At 39.9% G+C, this 22,354-nt stretch overlaps 1 protein-coding gene and 1 long non-coding RNA gene across 38 annotated transcripts in view; one reads left to right on the top strand and one right to left on the bottom strand.

Annotated features, from left to right (window-relative positions):
• Positions 1-22,354, bottom strand: part of NRXN3 (neurexin 3) — a 979,693-nt gene that overhangs the window by 172,116 nt on the left and 785,223 nt on the right. The gene's annotated exons all lie outside the window — the stretch shown is intronic.
• LOC118168214 lies at positions 56-21,824 on the top strand. Its single transcript, XR_004751427.1, has 3 exons — positions 56-66; positions 14,232-14,236; positions 21,629-21,824. It is a non-coding gene; the product is annotated as an uncharacterized LOC118168214 (long non-coding RNA).

Here is a 22,354-nt window from a genome sequence, read left to right as displayed (position 1 = left end):
GAAAAGGGTCAACTACAACATGCTGCTCAGGACCTTGTGTCCAGTCAGGTTTTGAGCACTCTTCCAGTGCTCATTCACCCTCACAGTACAGATAAAACAAACAACAACAAAACACAAACAAAACCACAAACCAACAAACAAGCAAACAAACAATAACAAAACACTTTTTTATATTAATCAGGAAATGGAGTCTTCTGTGTTTCAATTTTAACCATTTCCTTCTGTTCTTTCCTAACCATTTCCTTCTGTTCTTTCCTTAGGAAATGATGAGAAAAAGTCTGGCTGTCTTCTTCAATTTCCACATCAGTTATTTATACACATTCATGAGATCAACCCTGAGCCTCCTCTTCTCCAGGCTTAACAGTCACAGCTCTCTCACCCTTTCCTCATAGTCCCTTAATCATCTTTGTGGTCCTGTGTGGGACCTGTTCCAGTATTTCTCTCTCTCCTACACTGAGGAGCCCAGAACTCCATATAGGTTCTCATCAGTGCTGAGCAGAAGGAAAGGATCACCTCATCTGACCTGCTGGCAATGCTCCTAATGCAGCCCACGATGCCAAAACTGGCACAAAGGCACGTCTGGCTCAGGTTCAGCTTGCTGTCTAGCAGGACCCTTGGGTCCTTTTCTCTGAAGCTGCTCTCCAGCCAGTCAGCCCCCAGCCCATATAGGTGGCACAGGGTTATGCCTCTCCAGGCACAGAACTTAGTATTCCCCTTTGCTGAACTTCATGAGGTACCAGTGGACCCGTTTCTACAGCTTGTAGAGATCCCTCTCAATGTCAGCACAGCCATCTGATGCATCAGCCATGCCTCCCAGTTTCGTAACATCTGCACACTTGCTGCAAGTGCACACCATCCTATCATCTAGACCATTACTGAACATCTTAAACAGCACTGACCCAACTACTGACCAGTGGTCAGTATGGCAGTGGTCTCCGAAGTGGGGTGTGTACACCCCGGAGGGTGCACAAGACAAACCACTGGGACTTCTGAAAAAAAACAAAACAAAACAAAACAAAACAAACAAAAAACAACCAAACAACAACAAAAAAAAACACCAAAGCTTCTGTTTATCTTTTACCTAAGAAAAATAAGGAAGAAAATAAGCTTGCTAAGATTTGATATTGAGTTGGACAGTGGTGCCCCTACTCCACTGGTTCATGTGTCAGAGGGTTCACTGTCATGAGGTGACCTGTGGGAAGAGTGCTCCACAGTGTGGAGGGGTTGACTGCACCCTCACTAACTCATTCACTTTCAGCACATTTTGACTTTTTGCAGTTGATGTGTGCCCACTTGGGTGGATTTACAGATTATATTATCTGGTTTTAACTAAACTAGTCCTCACAAGACATGCAAGTGGCTTAAAAAGATTCCCACAAAGAAATGGCAGACCAAAGATTAGCCTGATAATGCAAACACAAGTGAAACAAAATGGCAGAGCTGACACTTCTAGTACAAAAGCTCCTCATCTGCCTAATTATGAGGTGAAAACAGTGATCTAAATCAGATCCGACAAGAATTTGGCCAAATTAAGATTATTTTAAATATAGATTTTCTTTCATGATCTCATCAACGTTTCTTTCATGATCTCAACCTTGCTTTGAGATATTAGCTAATGTTAGTAGGAAACCACCATGATTAGCAAGACATTGAAAAACTAAGTGTCCAGAACATGAAGACAAGCCTCTATAATTTTTTTCAGCAACGTTTGAAGTCATGAGATATTAAATCCAGTACTCTACGAAATGTAATGGTAACCGTTTAGCAGACTCTTCTGAGGTTTCTTACTTAATAGCAAAAGACAAAGCCACATGACACCGTAGTAACACTTACTCTTCCTGCCATGGTAAAAATGTCTGAAACACATGGAAAATACAGAGACAAACTGAAATGCACTCCTTTGTCTGCAAATACTGCTGGAAGATGTATAGAAAATGTTGCTAAAGATCTGAAGAAATGAGTATCAGAACGAATTACACAGTGTGGGAGGTCTGCTCTACAGCTGGGTGAAAGTACAGATGTTTCTAACATGTCTCAGCTTATGGGATTTGCTAGATTTTGTTTCAGTGATGAAAGGCAGGAGTAACTTCTTTTTGTGAGCTACTATTGCAAAGATATACTGGAAAAAATGCATTTTCAACAGTAAATGGCTTCTTTAATAAAAACAATGTTTTATGGAAAAACTGCAAGTGTAACCACTCACGGTGGATGCTTTGACTGGAATAAAAAGGGATTACAGTGTAAGGTTACAGAGGTAGCACTGCATGTGAAATTCATGCACTGGATCTCTGATAGGCAAGCTACTGAGGCTAGAAGTGGTCTAAACAGTGGTCTAACACTGTTAGTGGTCTACAGAATGTCATCAATGTGGTTCATTTTATAAAAACAAGACCTTTAAATAGTAGAGTCTGCAACACTTTGTAATGAGATAGGAAGTGACTGTGAAAATCTTTCCTGTACCAGACAGAGGTCTCCTGGTTATCTCACGGCAAAAGGCTTAAAAGAGTTTTTGAACTTAACAAAGAGTTAGACACTTTTCTTCTAAAAAAGACAAGTGCTCAAAATCTGTTGACCTCTTCTGTGATAACAAGTGGCTGTCAGTAGTACGCTACATAGCAAATATTCTGGAAGAAATAAAAACACAATTTGTCCCTTCAGGGTAAAGGTGACGTTTTAAGAATGGATGAGAAAGTAACTGCTTTTGAAATTAACTCATGCTACAGAGAGCAACTTGAAAACAGTTGTTTGGAAATGTTCCTGTTACAGGATTTTGGTTTTTGGCCCAAACCGATGTATTTCACCTAAAAACAAAACAAAACAAAACAAAACAACAAAAAAAAACTTGGAAACAATTTTCTAATCCATTTAAAAATTATCCAAACAAAGAGCTCAGTGGGTTTCAAACTCATTCATTAAAAATATAAAAACGTGATGCCTTCCAAAAAAAAAATATTTGTAATACTTTTATTACAAAAAAAAATGTAATAAAAAATTATTGACATCAGGGAAGATGGAAATTTACTAGTCAAATTCCAACAAATAGTTTCTGCATATTGGTGAATGAGACTGAAAAACAAGCATCATGACTTAATAAGCACAGTTAGTGATGTACTTCTGCTTGTATCTAAGTATCTTTGTTCAGTATCTTTTTTGACTGGTTATTAGAGTACATGGAAATGCCATATAAATATGCCCCCAAAAAGGGAAAACTGGGGACCATGTAGACAGCTTGCAAGGAATAGGAATTGACTGAGCTGGTACAGCAGCTGGAAAAACATCAGCCTATAACTGAGCTGAGGAGGAGTCTGGGTTAAAAGGCAGCAAGGACTGGCAGAGCAAAGGGAGTAGTAGCCTATGGCATGTGCCTTATGAATTTGGAACTACAGACATTCACACATCAGCTGCAAAACGCGGTTAAAGCTGTACTGCATGTGATGAGATGCTGAAGTGCATTTCTATGAATGTCCTTTGCTTAGGTGACACGATGGTTTTATCTCTGCATATAAATATTGCAGCTGCTGAAGGGAAAATAAAAAAAGCAGCTTCTTTCTGGGAATCTGGAATCACATTTTTAAAGCGAACCATTGCCTCTCTGGTAGATCCTTGTGAGAGTGCTGAGGAATGATGACTGAGCTTAAAATACTTCATTGTAAACTACAGAATTCCATCATTAAATCTATCAAAGTTTCACTCATCATTCATCCCACACTTGTAGTAATACTTATTACCAGAGATGGAAGGCTGCCACATTTCTTCCTCACAGCTAGCTAGTCCTTGTTGTCAAGAACTACGACGGCCTTTACACACAATAGATCCCCTTACCACAGTAAATGCACTCTTACCTTGCCTTCAATGGTCTTCACCTTATCTCATCATTCAGAGAGGGCAAAATAGCAAAGCTCTGTTTTTGTTGCAGTCCTAATGGGACTAAAATCTATTTCTGAATGCAGTATGTGCTTTGTACACCAGGTGGTATGAAACAAGATCCAAACGGAGGCATAGGTTTTTAAGCTAATGTTTTCTATGCAGTAAAAAGATCAATAAACCCAGAACTAGATGATGTAAGATACGAATACAGAGAATTCAGAAGACATGCTTAGAAGCTACCATAGTATTAGATTTTGTTTGAAGTTGCTGTAAGCAACAAGGAGAAAACATAAGAACAATTGTATTCATGGCAATGTTAACTGAAAATATTAAAGCCAAACACAATAATTGAAGGGATGAGGCAGTAGGGCACTTAGTTCTTTACTGCCCTGTTTCACCAGCTACTGAGCTGCATATTCCCTTTCAACTCACTGGGACAACAGCTTTCCCTTTGGAATTCAAGTTGCATTTCCCTCAGCAGGATTTTCACGTCACACAAAATGCTGGATAAAAGCAGTCTTCCTTGATTAGCGCTGCCATGAGAATCTATTCCCTCCTGATTTGTTGTAGTCACCCCATAACACTGAACGCCACCACAATACAGGCAAAAATCCATAGCTCAGAACAGATGAAACTGTTTTAGTCTTCTCATAATTGTTTCCACTGGGGGGTGTTACTAGTCCATACTTTGTCTAGCTTTGACCCTGTTCTTCAGGTCTATGGTGTAATACATTTGTGGCTACACTACTGGCTTGCCAACTTGCACATTGGTTATTTTCACCGCCTGGGTCAAAAGAAAAGTAAACTTCAGACTTGCCTCTCCAAAACCATATACCTTTCCCACTGGAGCTAAGAGCATTTCCATCAGCAGCACAGGGCTTACAGCTCACTGAGTTAGCACCAGTCCACTCAGAAAGGAGCGTTCACACCTACAGCAAAACATCATCCCATTTGTTATCTTCTAGGTCTGTTAGAGAGACAGTATTAACAAAGTCCCTTGGCATGTCTCAGTTTCTTTCTCAGTATTTCTCAAAGCATGGTTTGACTGACAGCTGCATAGATTCTGGAGGCAGAAAGGGCTCATGTAGTTGCACATGGCCCAGTTTTATCACCTTTACAAGACTTTTCCCTTTCCAGTTTTATCACCTTTACAAGACTTTTCCCTTTCCTATTGTTTGCAGTGCCATATTTGACCATTCAAACATCGAAACCATCCTGGTTTACTCAAAATCCTATACCTAAAGGCCAGAGGAGAAGAGATTCTTCTCTGAAATGAAAATGAAAGCACAATACTGTGCTTACACCTTTGAACTATTGCTCATAGTTAAATCTCCTTCATCTACTCCAAGCAATCTTTCCTTGGTGTTTACATTCTTCAAGTGTCAATTGCAAGTTAACAGCCAATATATCCAAGCTGTTAGTAGACAGAGGTTCTGAGGAATGACATTGTTCCTCTTGAGATAGGAATCAACACATCTCAAATACCATGGTGGTGCAGTTGTAGGTAAATCGTACAAGATTACTGACAAGCATCTACTGAAAACATGGTCATCATGCCACTATACTGCCTTAACATCTTTTTTCCAGAGATCTACCTTAGTGAACACCACAAGAACCTATCAGTTGAATTATGTAAATTCTTTTCTTGTAAATGCCTAATAGCTATCTGAAGTGACTCTAATAGTTAAATTTCCCTGTTCAGTATTCAGCACATTAAAATTTCTGTTTTATGATTTGTTCATTAATGGCATTATAATAACTCAGCACCTCATCAGCTGCTCTAAACAACCATATTTTAACTAAATAAATAATTCATAAATATTTATAATTAATAAATTAGAGAGCAGAAAGATCAATTGTTGTGTATGCTGTATGAAAAGTATGTTCCATTAAGGCATCAGCAGTGCTGTTGGCTGGAATATTAAAGAAGAGAGAATAGCTGTATATGAGTGGAAATGTAATGCCTTCAGTCTAGTCTCCTTTTTGTATCATATTCTGCCTTAGTTTTGGACATTATTTGTACTGATTCAAACCTATGTTTCTACTAGACCTTGCCTACTTACATTTCAACACAACCTTAGTCTAACCTTCTGGCCAGCTTGTACACAACATTTAGCCTTCTCACAAAAGTCAGGGTGAAAGGTTTCTGAACTGTCCACTTAAGTGTAGTATGTCTGAAATGGAGCTCCTCAACTTAACCTCCCCAGATCTTTCCTTTCACCATCACTTGTGACTTATTCCTACATCCTTCCCTATCCCTTACAGGACTGTAAGGATCAGAAAGTATTTCTTCTACTCTTTCTGCATCATTTGGCAATACTTCCCCCATTTCTCTTTGCACATTCTGCTAAAAGCGCCTTTCCTACTCTGTTAATACAACCCTTTTTTCTCCCTCTTTTCTGATGGATATTTTTGTCTTTTCCAAGGCAATACAAAATGCTTTTCTCAAGGTTATCTTTGTGGTCCCCATCCTAATCATATTCTCCTGCAAAGTTATGCTGCCAAGCTCTCCTTTCTTTCTGGAACCAAGACAACCCACATCCCTGAAAGCTTTTCACCTTTAAGACTGTTCCTCAGGCTGTCCCATTTATATCTTCTCAAACTTGACAATACTCCTGGCTGTGTTTCATTTCTCCTCTTTTAACACCACTTGCCACTGTTCTGTTATGTGCTTCTTGCACATAACCTGATCTTTTCTGACATCCACCCCCCAAAAAACAAAGAACACGGGTAATTATTATTGGCAGGAGTCCTAGTTGAGCCAAGTCATTAGCTGATTACTTGACCTGCTCAATGATCAGAAGTCTCCCATCCTGTCCAGCAATAAACTGTATTAAATTCTGAACATACAGAATACCACATAAAACACTAGCAAGAAGCCAAGATTGTTTTTCCTGTCATGAGAGTTTAACCTTACCATCCTGCACCAAACGGGAAATTATTTGGCTGATGTTTTCTACTTCACCTATCCAGTACCTAAACACTCTCTGCATGTGCAGTGTTATAGCACTGCTCATTCCCCAAGCCCTCAGATTTTTACATGCTACCATAGAGGAGTCCATCACTGAAATGGAGGCATCTCATGGATAATATATGACAGTCTTTCAATGGACTGCAACACAACATGCAGCAATTCAGGGCAGGGAGTCAAGAAAATTAATTTAACTGAATTCAGAGAGACAATGATATTACTACCAGGCACAGAATTACTGGCATACCAAAAGTAATATCCTTTTTATCTTGACAAATACGTTTGGATGACAACATAGGCAAGTAGGTCAGACAAAGCAGCAGTGCAATGCTTGTAGCCTATATTTCCATTTCCTAACATTTACCCCTCTTTCCCTCCTCCCGTAATCTCTGCTGCTAATGTATGAGGATAGAGGGAGGTGTTTCCTGATGCAATTCTGAAAGACCAAAGTAATTGAATTTCAAAGTAGAAAAATGTTTTTCCCAATGTCTTTGTCATCAAGGAAATCAGGAAAAAAAAAAAAAAAAGGAAGAAGAAGAGATGCAAAGACATGCCTCCAATGTGTGAACAATCACCTGCCATCAGTCTCTAGCATGGATTTTCTTCTGCCCTTGATCCTTCTGATTGATTGCATTAGACTTAATCTATTAAATATTTAATTCTTATCTTTATTGGCTTCTGTACATCTTTAACTCACTTTGAAGACACCTGGTTTTGAACCATAAGATTAAGACCCTGTTCATTTTCTAATCCATCACTTGCCAAAAATAACGTAGTGTAAAAATATATTTTTAAAAAAGATCCAGTGGCTCTATTTGCACCTCCTACATTTTGCTCAGAGAAACACAGAATGACAGTTGTCCTATTCCTCCCAGCTGACATCAGCACAAAGAAAAAATTAGTATAGTTTATTACAATTAAAAAAGGGAGGAAATAATAAGACCATTAAACAGTCCACATTCTCTACTAACAGCACAGGGTGGTTTTATTACACTTTTGCAAGGCCTGTAAGAGCACAGCAAATCACAAACAATATTACACTCCATTAGGATGTCTCCCTAAGAATTGAACAAGAAATAGATTTGAACTGCTAGACAAAGCCACAAAGAGTCACACAGCTGCATGGCTGACTGTCTCTTTAAAGTACCTTGACCAGCGTCTGCTCCAGTCCTACCACTGAAGTATCCACAGCGTGAAGTTACTACCAGGTGTGATCACCAGTACCGTTCCGAAAATGGGTTCATTGCACTATTTTCCTTGCCTCTTCTCCATTCCTCTAGCTCTCCAGTGTTGTCATGCTTCCCAAATTTGTTCCTACCTCACAGACAGAATCAAGGTTCATTTGACTGAAGTTTAATAAGAGTACTTGGCAGCTTGAAGATTAGTTACAAGAAAGCACGAGCCAGAACTGCAAGACCCAAGAACTGAGTACCCTACCTGTTGAGTTCACTGGGAGACAGCTAAAGGACCACATTCATGGAAATAATTACATTCTTGTGATGAACAGTGTCAACAACAGTAGAGGTGACAGGACTATGAAATTAAGCACTTTGGGTTTGGCCTTTTCTCTTATAAAGAGTGACAAATTCCTTTCCTCTTCAGCTACTACTATGTTACATCACAAATATCAAGAAAGCAGGTGGCAACTTGTCAGGAAAAGTCATTCTTGGCATAACTGTTATTTCTTTGCATTTTGGGCATAACAGCTATGCAGAACAATAGTTACTTCTTTTTATTTCTAGTTCTATTCATCAACAAATCTCCTATAATTTTGATTTGAGAAATACTAATTGTACAGGCGAAGGACACAGAGGGAACCAGAGAACTAGGAAGGAAGCAGCTGTAAAACTAGTTCTCTTTAACAGCATGGAGAAGGAGTGCTTAAACCCCTTAGATATATAATGACTTTTTTTCTTCCCATTTTTCTTCTGTGTTTGTTTTTCCTCTAGAACCTCAGGAAATAAGCTGTGTCATACAATCCCCTTCCCTCCTTCCAACACTCTTCTTTCATGCTCTCACAGTTCCAGCAAACATCTGCATTTTTCTTACCTTTGCCACAACTAGATTACATTGTAAAAGCCTGCAGGCTGCAAAGGCAGCTGATTCTTTGCTAAAAGCCTGTGTACAGCTCATTTTCTCTTCAGCAATGTGTGCTTTTTAATAGCATTCATAACAAAATGTGTGCTACATAAATGAATGACTTAATCCATGAAAAAAATGGGATGAGGCTAGCTACATAAGAGTTATATTTGGTAGTGGGTTTTTATTTTTTAAGTATATATTTGAAATTTCTTCTGAAGAGTATGAAAACAGGTTGCCAATGTAATTCCCACTTAAGCATACCATGAGCACTGATAACTCCTGAGTATTTCAAGAGATGCTTATCAGAAGTGCCTGGAGCAGAACAGGCCATACAATCTGTTAATGCCTTTTCCTTCCAAGAGTGTCTTCCACACTCTGATTCTTCTCTCTCTCCCTTCAGTCCTTAACTGTGTAGCACTCCTTTTTTTTTTTCCTCCCTCCCCTCCTACTTATTAATGCAGTTAATTGTCAATTTTCTGTTTACAAACACGGGATAGAGATAACAAATAGTCCAATCAAGTGTTTATGTTCATGGCTCAATCTGTTCCTTGGGCTGTAGTGAGAGCAGTCCAACTATCTTATACAGTGTACAACTAAAGAAAACCTGAGGGCAATGTTATTTTGATCAGAGGTTGACTTCTCTTGCGAGATAGGTTCCAAGTTTATGTCTCAGAAATTTGGACTGATGCCACACAGCAATATCGTAACAGGTGGGCAGTGAGGACATACTACTCAGAATATCTGTACTGTCATTTTGGACTGCATGTATCTAAACTTTACAGTAATACACAAATCCAATTTCATAGCAGTAAGTTTGCACATTTATGAAGTAACAAGTTGATGATAATACCCAAAGTTAATAGCATTCAGAGTTGCACTGCTCATATACTCACAGCATACACTTTTCTGTACGTAGTCAGTATAAAATTGCAGCAGTAAATGTTACTTCCAACCCTGTCCCCAGAGTAGTCTGCTTGCAGGAGTATGTGAGGTGAATAGGAACCACTGAGGAGCACGCATTGAGGAACATGGTGATGCGCCCAATTTGACAAAAAGCACTTTGTTTCCAAGCTTTCGATAGACCTGATCCACTGTTGGTGACAATCCTGCTCTGACTAGGAGGGTGGACTAGAGATTTGTACAGTCCCTTCACCCTGGAGTTTCAAACACCACTTTTCATTAGCTCTTCTGAGTTCAAAAGACTCCATGACACTTTATAACAAGGAATAATTTTATCCTATTGGAGTAGCCTTCTTCACCTGACCGGTTGGTTCATCCCACCCCAAGACATCAAACACAAGAACAAATACATGGTAGGAATACATCCTGAGATAGAAGCAAAATAGTGTTTCTGGGAATGATAGATTTTGTTTACTGCAAATACGATGCTGCATTCCTTTGACCAAGAGCATCTTTTCACAGAATGAGATTGTAAGGACCTCTGGTCATTTTTGCCATTAAAAACAAAAACAAACAAAACCAACATTTTTTGTGGTACAAAAAAAGGAAGGAATGAAGGAAGGAAAGAACATCATACACTGGAGTCAAATTAATTGCTGCAGTGCGCTAGTGGTTGCTAACGGAAAAATACAAGAACACTGACCAATTTCAGTGTTGGCTAGCTCTTGAGACAAGACCCTATCATTATTTGTGACAGTAGTGTCAAAAAGACCAAGTGGGAAACTAGGTTTCCTCATTTTCTTTGGCCTAAGCCAGTACCTGTCAATTTAGCCCACAACCCGTCCCCAACCAATTATCACCTCTTCTTGTCCTTACACCGTGATGGGGTGCTTCGCACTTCATTTACAGCTCTAGGACCCTTACTGACAAACGGTGCCTTATTAGCCGAGATGTGGTCTACATAATACACAATTGCTGTATCACTTTTCCCCTGGCCTGAGCCTTATTCTAGACTCCTCCCTCCATTTTTTTCCCTTTCTTCTCTTACCTGCAGCCACTCACGCATGACATAGTCCTTATTGGGAATTTGCCCTGGACAAAATGATTCCAATGCAATAAGCAGAAGGAGAAACAGCAATATGACTGAACGCTAGAGACCTTAATACTGAAATCCCACCATTTTATTATGGAAATCGAATGCAATCTGGTTACTATTGCTGTTTAATGTAACATTTTAGTGGATACAGGAGAAGCTATTAAACTGCTGAAAACAGCGCTAACCACCCCTGGAATCCAATACTGACCATTACCAGCAATGCAGCTGTGTGATGCTACTGACAATCTTGTGTGCAATCCTTGCAGTAACACAGGAAAAGAACACTGAAGAGATTGGAGGAGAGAGAGGTGTGACACGGTAGTGCTCTGAGCTTGTCAGCACAAAACAAAGCCATGTTCCAGGGAAGCGAACAGCTTTATCTCATCCTTCACTATTTACCACAAAATAGTTCCAGTTTTGACAAAATATTGTTGGCATAACTATAGACAACTTAATCACAACTGTATCAATACTGACACGTTCCAAGACTGGGACAAATGTATTCTCATCATTTTTCCCATCAAAACTCCCAGGAAATGGGATTCTGGGCATTACAAAATGTGTGAGAATACGTCATGAAATGTAATTGGGAGGGCTGTGGAAGAAAAATGCCACACATACAAACAGCTGAGATACGTGCAGCTTCTAGCTCAAAATTATACATCATTTAAATATTGTCCTAAGTCAAACCAAACCTTTACATCGAAAAATATTCCACTTCTGAATAATAGAAGTGCCAACCGTAGCAATAGAAGGTGATCACAATATCCACAAAGATACAAATTTAAGGCCTTCCAGGAAGCAATGTGTTGTAGAAGAGGAAGGGCCAGAGGAAGGGTTAGTTGCAAAGGATGACAATGATATAACAAATTGCATGTAATTGCCCTGTATGTCATATAGGATCTTATTATTGAAAAGGTTGTGGAACAGCATATAGTAGAAGCAGTGGCTTTTCCACTTAAATAAGTGGAAGTAGAACTGAACATAAGGCAAACTGAGAAAAAAACAACAACCTCCAAACAACTACTTTGTGCTGCAAGAGAGGAACAAAAGTACTAAGAGTCATTTCTGGGGAAACTAGAAAACAACAGTATATGGGCTTAAGATTTGTCCAAGATGTTGTGGTAGATTTGGACATAAACGGATGACATAACTAGGAAGGATTCAGTTCCCCAAGACGCACAGGCTGAGAAACACATCTGTAAGAGCCTATGGCCACTCTGTGCTCCCAACCTTTTCAAAGGTCGTTGTACTAATTGGTCTTTCTGTTTGCACTCATAAATAAGTGAGCAGCCGGATCTTGTATACACACTTTCTCTCTGTGGCTTGCATTTGAGTGAAATATTTATTTCAAACAGCTCCACTGCATTTCTTCTATCTGAAGAAATACGAACAACTCTGAAGGTGAAAATTTGAAAGTTTCAAACAGGTTTCATTCAGTGACATAAGACAGATAGTTGTATACTCTTATGAGACTCAATTCACAAAGCGTATCAGAAAGCCATTGAAGATAGTTATAGGACAGCTAACTTGTGATTTCATAAATACTAAACAGAAAGACAAGGGACAACAAAGCATGCAGATAAGGAAGTATGTATAAACATCTGTTGATATTCATTGCATCCAGAACAAACCACCACAGCTTTTTCAAAAATAAAAATTAAAGCAACTGCTTGTAATATCTTAGCTGATGGACAGTATTGGATGCATGTTAAGATAGAATTACGTATTTTTCTCACAGGTCAGGCACACACAAGCATTATTGAAAATGTCGCCCTGTGGGGGAACAACTGAATCATTTCATGGTGGTAATTCTAGTAATTGTTCCTATTTCATCACTTGTAGGCCACTCCATTCTGAAGAATGTGCAAGAAAACTGGAATTAGTTATCCCTCCCCTGGGAATGCCTGTTTCTAACTATCACTAGATTTTAGGTTAAGTTACCTTTCTCATATCTTCTCAGCCCCTGGCTAACAGGAATAGCTATTTAGGAAAGCAGTCAAAAAAGGATAACTTGAGCAATGACAATTTTCTAAACATACTGCATACATTCTCTCCTCCATGCACAGCCAGATGCTGAAGTTTGGTGCATTAACCATATCATGCGAGCTGGAAAGAACTGGCAATCAGAAACATGCTAAGAATCACAGACTTTCCATCCTTAACTGGGGATTTGCATCACTCTGTATCACTGTAGCTGGTAGCAAAGTTGCCATTGAATTTAAAAAGAACAGAACTTGTGACTATTTAGACTGGTATTATGAGCACCTGGAATGGGAAAATAAACAAGGGTGAAGCCCACTGAGACCCCACAGGCAACTTTCTCAAATGTCATTTCCTCTAGTCTTTCACTGTTTTTGTTTAATAACTTCTTCGGATGTGCTTTGTAAGGCCCACAGAATTACATATTTATTGGCCTCTCCCCTGACTGCAGGTGGTTCCCAAATTCTCTGAGGTTTCCTGCTTCTATGCACTAAGAACGAAAGAATGCAACTTTTGGCTTAAATATTCCTGTTTCAAGAATATGCTGTTTCAGGAACGACTGTGTACATTTTGTGGTTTAATGACTAAATGAGCATTTGCTGACAAACATTTAATAGAAGCGTAACAATTCCTTGTATTTACAGATTGTCCTTTGTCAAACATCTCAAAGCACTTTACAAATATTCATGACATAAGCCTTCCAACTGTATTTTGAAGGAGGTATCAGGCCTACTATTCAGAAAGGAAAACTACAGCACAATAAAAAATAATAAATTGAGAACTTCCCAGGTAATATATTCAAAACCATAAACAAATTTTCTAATTTCTACATCCTGTGTTTAATTACCAGCCCATCGTTCACTGACACATCAAACAGTTATGTTTTTGTGTCACCTCTTCTTACCGAGGTTGCACTGGAGTAATTCAACCCAGTAGCACTGAAGCAGTATAATGTCCCCTCCTTAACCTTTCCCTTCTGCCTGTCTGCCACTGAGTCACACATAATTTACTGATGTCTCTTTCTGGCTTTTGGCCTCCTGCTTGACAAGTTGGTGTAACCCATGATTTTAGCAGACAGACTGACAAGAAACAATAGGAATGATCAAATATGCTCACCCGTACTTAATTAGCCTTCAACATGACTGCTTCACGTGAGAGCAAGGAAGGTTCATAAAACAGAACTAAAGAATCAAAATAATCTGCATTCCTATTTTACTGCTGCCAGCGACATGAAGGCCAGAGGCGGTGATCAACAGCCCTGAACTTAAGGGTCATAACAGAACCTCAGAAATTAGGAATGAGTAGACTGTAAGTAGTCCATCATTCTGAAAGACCACGTCATCTAATGTCCCCGCCTCACTTTTTAAAATTATTATTATTATTTTCCAGCTTTGTATCTCATAGCCTCAAATAACCTGGACTTATCCCACACCTCTGAAGAGCTGTTCATATTTACAGATGGGGAAACTAAGGCTGGGGAGAAGGCAGCCGTGACATGCTCAGATTAATGTATTTCGAAATAGTGGCAAAATAGCCAGCTCAGGAACATTTACTTACAATCCTTGCTTTGACCACTGAACTTGAGTAGATTCCTCACAATAAAAAGGACTAGAACTACATGTACTACATGTAGAACTACATGTACTACGCTACATCAATGAAAAACACACACAAAAAAATAAGACTTGATAGTAAAATCTCCAGCTGCTGATGAATATGTGTCCTATTTCTTCAAGCTGGCCTACAGAATAGATCAAAGCCAAAAACATTTCTGCATTTGAGCTCATTTAGTTTACCATGTATTCTAGTAGCTTGCAAGTCTTCACTAATCATTTTCCCACATTAGAGATTTCCAGAATGATTTAGATGGAGATTTGCCTGATGTCTGCAGCCATAAGACCCACTGTTTAGAAAAACCTTGGATAATTTTCAAACCACTTCTCTTCCTCCCCCTTCAATTAGTCTTAATTTACCAGTGTCTTTCTTCCCTGTACTCCCACTCTTTTCGTTCCCCCACCAAAACTACTCTGGTGTTGATTAGGTGGTGATGATGGAGAGAGTATGTCTCCGCACTTCAGCGAGACAATTTTGCTTCAGGTAACAAAAAAACATTTGTTAATTTCTCTCTTGAGTGGATCTTGGAGACTTTCCAAGACTCAAACAAAGAAAGTCTCATTAACTACTTATACAGAATACAACTGTTACAAAGCTTCAGCTTAGAGTTCAGGGTATTTTTATTACCCAAATTAGGCAATTCTTCCATCAGCTTGGTGCGATCTGCCAGCAAGGACTCCTGAGCACGTTCTTACTGCACACCTCTTGTTCCGAGGTTTGATGTCATAGCTGGCATCCTCTCCTTCTTGTCAGTGCCTGTCAGCAACCCCCATGGTGCATGCATGGCACCCTTCCATCGTTGCCCACCTGCCACAGAGCACACGGCAGCAGGCACACACACACACCACAACCAGCCCTGACAAAACAAGGCCAGTGTGGGCACTGCTGCCCAGAAAGGGACTGCTGTTGTCAGAGCAAGGCAGAAGCAAGCAACCAAAACAGCTGCTCCCTCAAGCTTCCTCCAGGCCACATTTGCTTCCACACATGCGCCCAGGATGCCAAACTTAAAGGAGTCATAGCACGGGCTCTGGCAGCGCTGCTGGGACACACGTCACTGACATCCGTTCTATATTTGACTGTCCTCAGCTCACTGAAGTCATTCAGCAACCTCCTGACTGCAACGCATGTTTCCTACCGACTGCAGTTGGATCCAAATCGTTCCCCTGCCGAGCTGTATTACGGTGGCAGGATTAGGAAGAGCAGCGACACAAGGTCTTACCTGAGATTGGGAAGTCTCATGTATGACGTGTAAGGATGAGTATGCTGGGAGATTAAGCTCTATTTTCATCTATGAGGACTGGCGCACAGTTCAAGGGGTGTGCTACAACAGCTAGACTACAAAAAAATCTCGCACTGAAATGAATAAGAAACATCTATTTAAATAATCACTGCCACCCAAGGATATCCCTTATCAAGGGTAAATACATCATTACTGCTAGTTTCCAGATAGGGTAATAGACACACCACAAACATGGGAGCCAACGCACTGTATGAGGAAAAGACATTGTATTACTAGCCCAGACAGATACAACTTCTGTAGTCCTAAATGAACCATTAAAAACTATCTTGGAAGGAAGAAAGTGACCTCAATTGAATTCTGTAAGGGGTAACCAGAAGAGCTTGTTGCACTTTGTTAAAGAAATCATTTTACCTGCATATATGAACTTTCATAGCAACATTAGATGCATCTGTTTTTAATTGATTGATATAGCTCCTTCCCTCACCCACAACTCTAGGGCTTAAAAGAGAAGTAGGATATGAAAACTTGGACTCTAGCTCTTCTTCACAATTGGACACCTTTCTCTCTTCCCTTCCTCCCTTGTTCTTTTTTGTTATCGTGCATCAGCAATAGTAAATCTATCAGTTTCCCTGTACATTTTAGACAATTCATGTGCTTGGTTTGCGTAGGGCTTTTTTCCACTACAGAACTGGAATTTTTCAGCTTGTTAAACAGGTCCTTGGCAGTGCTGCAGAGAGGGAAGACTACTAACAGAGACACAGAACAGGTGAGTCCCGGGAAGAAGAAGATGGTTCCATGACATATAGCCTTCTTACTAATAATTTGCCTTCTGATTTACATTGAGATAGGAGGAATGTAGTGTGTCTTTCTGCATTCTGTGAAGTCCTGCTTGACGAGTCAACTGAAGATCTTCTGAAACTTTTCATATACTTTCCAATTTAGATCATGACTATAAAATGTTGATACAATGCCTGCTCATCTTTGCTTACAAGCAAGACATTCCTAAATTACCTGATTTCTCTTACTATGCTCTTATTCTATGGCTAGAAAGAAAGCCAAAATGTTAGAGGAGAAGGAAGCATTCCCAAAAAGGAGGCAAGTCTGAATTTTCCTTTTCAAATCTCCAAACTAGAAGTACACAGGAATCCCTTAACTGTACCTGCTAGAGATGTAAGCAACATTCAAACATTTCCTAAGCACAGAGAGGAATCAAAGTAAAGCTGAATGTTGAATCTCAGACCCTGACCATTATAAAACACAGTGCATGATATAGCCATCAAATTTTTGCCCTACTGCTTTGCAAAGCAAAATCACCAAGCTGGTTCTACATGGTAACTTCTATTCACTTTTTCTAAACATCATTTTTTTCTTTTCAGACTCTACTCATTGTATTGTTTACTAGCTTCGCTTTGCCTTAAAGAAGATTCACCATTTGAACCACAGCCTTTCAACCACGTGCACAGGGACTGAAAGTTCAGATACCTCTCACATACAATAGCTTCTAGTCAGATGCCACACACGGCCTTTGCTTGCAGAAGGAATCCAAACACGCAACTATTTTCCCTCAGCTTTCTTCTCAAAAATGGCTCACTTATTTGGATTGGACTCTTTCAAAATAACTCATAATCCTAAATTCTCCCCTGACACTAAAAAATATTGAAAACAAGACCTTAAAATGTTAACCTATCACTTCACCTAGAACTGGTAGACTCCTTCCCCCACCCTTGATATGCCTCAAACACTGATAAACAAACAGATATTTTTTTACTTATGAAGATGTTATCTTTATATTCTCATCAGCTTTGACCACACACATGAAAAATGTGTTTTTGACCTTGCCAGTCATGCCCTTTAGTCTCCTCCTCTTCTCAGACCAGACATGTATCTCTCAAGATTAGCAGCAATGATATTTGCCAAAATGTGATTCCTTTAAGATTATTACAATTGCGAAATGATTATTTCTTGAGCATGATTATTTGCTGTTCCTAAGAGTTCACAGCATTTGTGAGTTAAGAGAGAGCACTGCAAAAGGTTTCAGGAAACTAACATTGGAAGAACACTGACTACACTCAAAGTGAAATCATGTACAAGGAAATTCAAGTTATCTTTGTCAGGCGTCAAGTTTTTAAACTATGATGAACTAGAGGCAAGACAATATATAGAGCAGACTTTACAGCGGATACACAGCTACAGCATCTATACCTGTATCTCTCACTGACACTTTAACATTGTGCATTAGTAGTAAATGACACAAGCGTGAAAGAATATATAAAGACCACATTCTACCCAGTAACAGCATCTTACACTGCCAATGGAATTTTAACCGGAAACAAATTGACTACTTTCTTTGTTCCTCTGAACAGGAAGCAACGAAGACTGAGTCTCCCAGAGCAATAATTTGGATACACAGAAACTAACGTAAGCCATTTATCACCACTCTGATGGCCCTTCCTAATGAGTATACTCCAGGTACCGAAAAATACCATAACATAACACATATTTCGCTATCTTAGTAAAAATGCCTCTGGCATCTTCTCTTTATCGTAACTGTAGGATACAGAGAAGGTTAAACCATGTAAAATCTTCTACAGAATGAAGCAGATTTATTCCTGTAAGATCCTCCAACAAAGAATACTTTATAGGAGTTAAATATCTGAAGAGAACAAAATATGAGATGCCTATAAGGAAAAGTATTGAAACTCCTAGCCTCTGGGTTACCTGTTCCAATTCTGTCTAGATAAAGAGAGGCTGAAAGTGACTGCTATCTATCAGATGTTCAGTGGACTGCATGAAACCAGTAGGTGGATTTTAGTTCAGTTGCCAGTGGGCAGATACGTCCATCTTACAGAATCAGTGAAGTGTGCAATAATCACTTCCCCTTGTTTTTGCTACTTTGAACAACAACAAAAATAAAATCCAACGGTGACTGTCTCAAGGACCACCTGAAAGCAACCCTATCAGGTGCAGAAAGTGAGGAATACAAGAACTTTCCACAGACCAGTCCTGTGATAACCACTAATCAAATGACAAGGGATCATCACTATTCTTTACACAGCTGTCACTCATTAAATTCGGCTAAAATACTAAGCAATAATACATAATCAAAGATAATGAAACGTTAAAAGAAACTCCATGAACTTTTCAATTAATTTTGTCTACTAAAAAGGCATTTGATAATGATCTATGAACATGCAAAACTACCAATTAACTCTTTGTAATAATTTATCATAATAAATATATAAAAATAAATAAGTAAAAATCATAGGGTTTGATTTCTGCTATTATTTTGCCCATTACTGCATTAATTATTTGTGCATAAGTTCAGTTCTGAATTGCACATTTACATACACACAGCAGCTTGAAGAATTCGATTCTTGCTGTAATCCCCCACTTCCTGGCTGTACTGAGTGATGAAGCTGTCCAGCCATTCTGCAGTGCCGAAACCGTGATTCAGTAAAGAGGTGAAGGCATCAGATTTGATTTGTTAGCTTGCAGCATGGTTTCCAGAACCCATGAATCTTTCTCATTAAATAACCATCCATCGTCTTGGAAATGATTAAGTTCTGAAGAATTAAATCAGCATTGAATCCACACTGCTATTAGTACAGTTAATTTTCTGTTTGATGGCTGATATGCCAGGTGTCCATTGTTCAGTGTAACTTAAAAAGTGAAAAAAAAAAAAAAAAGAATTGCACGCATATGTTTTTCTTATTTCAATAATACTCAGGATTCAGTTTTGTTTTAAAGAGTGGGTGAGAGCAGTGGGAATTATAATAGCATTGACCTTCCCCTCTGTGGAGGATGCTAATGCTGCAAAACAATCAATATACTAAGAAGACAACCTAAAAAAATTAAGCCACATTTTTCTCTTTCCTCCTCTAAGATTTTTATACTGATGATGTGCCAGGAAATTCATATTACATTAGACCAATAACTCCTTCTATGCAAAGTGAGTGCTACATTAGCAGTTGTAGGAGTCAAGAGAGCCCTTTTAAGAAGGGGGTAAAGAGAGAGAGGTTGGGGAACAAAGACTTTCACTTATTTCAAGAAGACAAGTAACAAAGTTCCCAAGACAATAGTTATCCATCACAAACAAACAACTAGATCACACAGCAATTCTCTGTCTTCCATTGCAAACACAGTGAGAAACCTATGTGCTGCTTTGAAGGGAAGCAAAAAAAAAAACACCCAAGAAATAAAGCCACACACACCTGCCTGTCAGCTGAGCGTTCTTCTGTCATTGCTAGTTCTTTCTGAGCAGTATATGAGGTTTATATTTTAGTTTTGTAGGCAATAGAGTCTCTGCTTGGCACAAAGTCAGAGCTAAATTTTTTTATAACAAGGATTTAGGAAGTCAGCTTTTGCACAACAGGAGATAGTTATCATATTGTGGACAGTATTCTTCTCATAAGAAAAATACTGTAAAAGCAGCACTTCTTGTTCATGCTTAAATGTTGGGCACAGAGATGAGGTATCAATAAAATAAGGCATCAAGTTCACTGTAAGTACTGCGAATAGTAATCATAGGACATTCTGCAAAGCTTGGCATCTCTTCTACTTTGCATTCAGGGAATTTTGGTGATGTTACAGTTTTGCCTGCCTCACACAGCTAGCTAGGTAAGGTCATATAAATTTACTGGTTTTAGGAGTCTACTTTCACTAGTTATACCACTGTTAAATGATCAACACAATTACTGGATCCAAATGGGCACTTTCATTCAAATGAGAAAATAATTGATAACAGTCAGAAGATACAAGAAGCAACATGCAACACGTAGCCAGTTTCCCCCAAACTGCAGCTCTCTTGTAGTGCCTAATTTCAGGAGCACTTGTCTCATGTCCACATACATAGTGTAAAATTAGCTGAGGTACAGACTAGGCAGAGGTGTGAACAAGGGACAGATGAGGAAGGGGTCACACCGTTGGCACACATATTAATAGCAACAGCCTGCCTGGTTATGACAACATAAAAACCAGGTATCTGACCTGTGGATGAGCACTGGCCACCGAGAGACGTCATAAAATCACAAAATGGCTGAGATTGGAAGGGACTTCTGAAGATCATCTAGTCTAACCGCCCCGCCGAGCAGGATCACCTAGACCACATTGTGCAGGATGGCATCCAGGCGGGGTTTGAATATCTCCAGAGAAGGAGACTCCACAGCCTCTCCAGGCAACCTGTGCCAGTGCTCTGTCACCCTCACAGTAAAGAGGTGAGGGATTCAGCTGGAACCTCCTATGCTTCAGTTTGTGCCCGTTGCCTCTCGTCCTGTCACTGGGCACAACTGAAAAGAGACTGGCTCCACCCTCTCAACACTCTCCCCTCAGATATTTAAACACGTTGGTGAGGTCTCCCCTCAATCTTCTCTTTTCCAGGCTAAACAGGCCCAGGTCTCTCAGCCTGTCCTTGTACGACAGGTGCTCCAGTCCTTTCACCATCTTAGTATCATAGAATAATAAAGGTTGGAAAAGACCTCCATGATCACGACTACTCTTTCTGAGAAGAAATGTCTCCTAATTTCTAACCTAAACCTCCCCTGCTACAACTTGAGGCCATTCCCTCTGGTCCTGTCACTAGTTATCTGTGAGAAGAGGCCGACCCCCAGCTCCCTGTTTCAGGTAGTCGTAGAGAGCAGTAACATCTCCCCTGAACCTCCTCTTCTCCAGACTAAACAACCCCACTTCCCTCAGCCGCTCCTCATAAGACTTGTGTTCTAGACCCTCCACTAGTAGCCCTCCTCTGGACACAATCCAGTCCCTCTTGTACTGGAGAGCCCAGAACTGGACATAATACTGCAGGTGAGGCCTCACCAGGGCTGAGCAGAGGGGGAGGATCGGCTCCCTTGACCTGCTGGCAACATTCTCCTGAATGCAGCCCAGGATACCTTTGGCCTTCTTGGCCACAAGGGCACATTGCTGACCCATGGTCAGCCAGCTCTCCAACAGAACTCCCAGGTCCCTCTCTGCAGAGCTACTCTCCAACAGGTCAACCCCCAGCCTGTACTTGTGCTTGGGGTTAGTCTTCTCTAGGTGCAGGACCCTGCACTTGCCTTTGTTGAACTTCACAAGGTTCCTCTCAGCTCCTCTCTCCAGCCTGCCAAGGTCCCTCTGAATGGTAGCACAGCCCTCTGGGGTATTAGTCACTCCTCCCCACTTTGTGTCATCAGCAAACTTGCTGAGGGTGCACTCTGTTCCATCATCCACGTCATTGTGACATCCTCATCGTCGTGGCAGCAAGCAGCAGAAAGTTAAGCAAACACAACCTGTCTGCAGCATGGGACTACCAACATGAGGTAGAAAGACATCTTACACAAGCCCATTATCACTTCTCAAATATATGGATACAGTTATTTAAAAATAAAACAGGAAAGAATATTTTTTAGAAGGCAACTGGAAGAGCAAGTTGATGGGACAGCAAACATGAGTGTTTGCCATAATGAGTTTTTGTAGGTGGGTTTTTATTGTGGCAATCCCTTATTAATTAAATATTTAACCATTTAAGAACTTACAATCTGTTCAGCTGTGTACTTAACCACACAATTGGTTCAGCTACTCTTTCCTCCTCCTATTTATTAAATTTGTCAGATTTGGCACTGGCAAG

Source organism: Oxyura jamaicensis, chromosome 5 (assembly GCF_011077185.1).
Source record: "Oxyura jamaicensis isolate SHBP4307 breed ruddy duck chromosome 5, BPBGC_Ojam_1.0, whole genome shotgun sequence".
In the NCBI taxonomy this organism is placed as follows: Eukaryota; Metazoa; Chordata; class Aves; order Anseriformes; family Anatidae; genus Oxyura; species Oxyura jamaicensis.
The sequence above is the reverse complement of the archived record's forward strand: the minus strand, read 5'-3'. Positions and strand labels throughout refer to the sequence as shown.